Genomic DNA, 4,289 nt, shown 5'->3' with positions numbered 1-4,289 from the left:
AAGTGGGAGGGCAGAGGTTTTACAGTGGTAGTTGACAATAGTGGCTACATGCCAGGGTCTTACATTAAGGATGACTTAGCAAACTGTAGTGAACAAGCAGACCACATGAGGGCTCTCATGTTCAGCCTCACAAAGCCTGTTTCCCCTTCAGTCCACCCATTGAGGCTGGCTCTTACAATCTGGCATGCTCCCCTTCTTGTGCCATAGTTCGAGACCGCTTTCCCTCCCTGCTGGGAACAGATAACAGAAGTGGGGTTGGCCAGATGCCGTGTGGTGCTAGCACATATGCAAGAGATGGAGAAAGTTACTGTGTGCCCAAAACAGTAGGAAGCCTTCACTGATAAGGAGAAGGAACTAGGAGAGAGAAGGCAACCCAATTCCCAGCCTTTCTATCAGAGAATGTTCTGGGCCCAATTCCTTTACTTAGGCAGTCTGAATGGGAGGCATAGAGGCAGACCATTCCCCCAACAAAATTCCACCAAAGAAAAAATGCAAATGAGCAATAAGCACATGAAAAGATGCTTAAAATCATTAGTTATTAAAACTCATTGCTGATGAGTGGATTTCGATTCATAGCAACACTATAGGACAGAGTAGAACTGCCCCATAGGGTTTCAAATGCTGTAATCTTTTTTTTTTTTTTAATAATTTTTAAAATGTACTTTAGATGAAGGTTTACAGAACAAAGTTTCTCATTAAACAGTTAGTACACGTATTGTTTTATGACATTGGTTAACAACCCCACGACATGTCAACAGTCTCCCTTCTTGACCGTGGGTTCCCTATTACCAGCTTTCCTGTCCCCTCCTGCCTTCTAGTCCTTGTCCCTGGGCTGTTGTGCCCCATTAGTCTTGTTTTGTTTTATGGGCCTATCTAATCTTTGGCTGAAGGGTGAACCTTAGGAGTGACTTCATTAGTGAGCTAAAAGGGTGTCCAGGGGCCATACTCTGAGGGTTTCTCCAGTCTCTGTCAGGCCAGTTAGTCTGGTATTTTTTTGTGAGTTAGAATTTTGTTCTACATTTTTCTCCAGCTCTGACCAGCACCCTGTGTTGTGATCCCTGTCAGAGCATTCAGTGGTGGTAGTTGGGCAGCATCTAGTTGTATTGGACTCAGTCTGGTGGAGGCTGTGGTAGTTGTGGTCCATTAGTCCTTTGGACTAATCTTTCCCTTGTGTCTTGTTTTCTTCATTCTCCCTTTCTCCCGAAGGGGTGAGACCAGTAAGAGTATCTTAGATGGCTTCTCACAGGCTTTTAACACCCCAGACACTACTCACCAAGGTAGAATGTAGAACATTGACTTTATAAACTATGTTACGCCAGTTGAGCTAGATGTTCCCCGAGACTACGGTCCCCACAGCCCTCCACCCAGCAATTCAGTCCCTCAGGGAGTTTGGATGTGTCTATGGAGCTTCCCTGACCTTTCCTTGTACAAGTTGTGGTGGTTTCCCCAGTATTGTATACTGTCTTACCCTTCACCAAAGTTACCACTTATCTATTGTCTATTTAGTGTTTCCCACCGCCCCCCATAACCATCAAAGATTGTTTCTTTTTGTGTGTAAACCTTTTCATGAGTTTTTACAGTAGTGGTCTCATAAGGTATTTGTCCTTTTGTGATTGACTTATGTCTTAGTCATCTAGTGCTGCTGTAACAGAAATACCACAAGTGGATGGCTTTAACAAAGAGAAATTTATTTCTTCACAGAAACTAGTCTAGAAGTCCAAATTGAGGGCTTCAGCTCCAGGGGGAGGCTTTCTCTCTCTGTCAACCTTCTCATCAATCTTCCCCCGGACTAGGAGCTTCTCTGAGCAGGAACATCGGGTCCAAAGAACACGCTTTGCTCCTGGCACTGCTTTCTTGGTGGTATGAGGTCCCCCATTCTCTGCTTGCTTCCCTTTCCTTTTATCTCTTGTAAGATAAAAGGTGGTGCAGGCCACACCCAAGGGAAACTACACTTGATCAGGGATGTGACCTTAGTAAGGGTGTTATACAATCCCACCCTAATCCTCTTTAACCTAAAATTACAATCACAAAATGGAGGACAACCACACAATTCTGGAAATCATGTCCCTGCCAAATTGATACACACATTTTTGGGCAGACATAATTCGAACCATGACAACTTATTTCACTCAGCATAATGCCCTCCAGCTTCATCCATGTTATGAGATGCTTCGCAGATTCATCATTGTTCTTTATCGTTGCATAATACTCCATTGTGTGAATGTAGTTTGTTTATCCATTCACCTGTTGATGGGCATCTAGGTTGTTTCCATCTTTTTGCTATTTTGAACAATGCTGCAATGAACATGGGTGTGCAAATGTCTATTCGTGTGACAGCTCTTATTTCTCTAGGATCTATTCCTAGGAGTGGGATTGCTGGATCATATGGTATTTCTATTTCTAGCTTTCTAAGGAAGCGCCATATCATTTTCTGAAATCGTTGTATCATTATGCATTTGCACCAGCAGTGCATAAGAGTTCTGGTCTCCCCGCAGCCTCTCCAACATTTGTTATTTCCAGGTTTTTTGATTCGTGCCAGTAAATAAATGGAAAAACATACCAGGCTCATGGATAGACTCAACATTTTGAAAATGACAATTCTACCCAAAGCAATTTACAAATACAATGCAATCCCAATCCAAATACCATCAACATTCTTTAAAGAGATGGAAAAACTAATCATTATATGGACAGGGAAGAAGCCCCGGATAAGTAGAGCACTATTGAAGAAGAAGAATAAAGTAGGAGGACTCGCACTGGTATCTCATTGTGGTTTTGATTTGCATTTCTCTAATGGCTAGTGATCGTGAGCATTTCCTCATGCGTCTGTTGGCTGCTTGAATGTCTTCTTTGGTGAAGTGTCTGTTCATTTCCTTTGCCCATTTTTTAATTGGATTATCTGTCTTTTTGTTGTAGAGGTGTTGGATTTTCTTGTAGATTTTAGAGATTAGACCTTTGTCTGATTTGTAATGTCCAAAAATTTTTTCCCAGTCTGTAGTTTCTCTTTTTACTCTTTTGGGGTAGTCTTTTGATGAGCATAAGGGTTTAATTTTTAGAAGATCTTAGTTATCTAGCTTTGTTAGTTATGGCTTGTATCCTGTTAATGCCGTCTATTAGGGCCTGTACCATTGATCCTATTTTCTATTCTATGAACTGTATAGTTTTTGGCTTTATATTTAGGTCTTTGATCCATTTGGAATTAGATTTTATATATGGTGTGAGGTATGAGTCCTGTTTCATTTTTTTGCAGATGGACATCCAGTTTTTCCAGCACCATTTATTAAAAAGACTGTTCCCCATCTGATGGACTTTGGGCCCTTGTTGAAGATCAGGTGACCGTAGGTGGATGGATTTACATCTGGGTTCTCAATTCTGTTCCATTGGCCAATGTATCTGTTGTTGTACCAGTACCAGGTTGTTTTGACTACTGTAGCTCTATAGTAGCTTCTGAGGTCAGGTGGTACGAGTCCTCCTACTTTATTCTTCTTCTTCAATACTGCTTTCTTCCCTTTCCATGTAAAGTTAATGATTAGTTTTTCCATCTCTTTAAAGAATGTTGTTGGTATTTGGGTCGGGATTGCATTGTATTTGTAAATTGCTTTGGGTAGTACTGTCATTTTCACAGCGTTGAGTCTACCTATTCGTGAGGATGGTATGTTTTTCCATTTATGTAGACCTCTTTGGGTTTCTTGCAGTGGTGTTTTGTAGTATTCTTTGTATAGGTCTTTTACATTGCTGGTTAGATTTATTTCTAAGTTTTGTTTTTTTTTAAATGGGCTATTGAAAATGGTATTGTTTTCCTGATTTCCTTTTCCTCGTTCTCTTTATTGGTGTATAGGAATCCAACTGATTTTTGTATGTTTATCTTGTATCCTGCTACTCTGCTGAATCTTTCTGTTAGTTGCAGTAGTTTTCTCGTGGAGCCTTTTGGGTTTTCTGTGTGTAGTATCATATCCTTTGCAAATAGGAACAGTTTAACTTCTTCATTACCAATCTGGATGCCCTTTGTTTCTTTTTCTTTCCTTATTGTTCTACTAGGACTTCCAGTACAATGGTAAATAGGAGTGGTGATAAGGGGCATCCTTACCTTGTTCCTTTTGTCAAGGGGAATGTTTGCAGCCTCTCTCCATTAAGAATGTTGTTGGCCATTGGTTTTGCATCGATGTCCTTTATTATGTTGAGAAATTTCCCTTCTATACCTATTTTATTGAGAGCTTTTATCAGGAATGGGTGTTGGACTTTGTCGAATGCCTTTTCTGCATCTGTTGAGATGATCATGTGATTCTTTT

This window comes from Trichechus manatus, unplaced genomic scaffold (assembly GCF_000243295.1).
Source record: "Trichechus manatus latirostris isolate Lorelei unplaced genomic scaffold, TriManLat1.0 scaffold00010, whole genome shotgun sequence".
In the NCBI taxonomy this organism is placed as follows: Eukaryota; Metazoa; Chordata; class Mammalia; order Sirenia; family Trichechidae; genus Trichechus; species Trichechus manatus.
The sequence above is the reverse complement of the archived record's forward strand: the minus strand, read 5'-3'. Positions refer to the sequence as shown.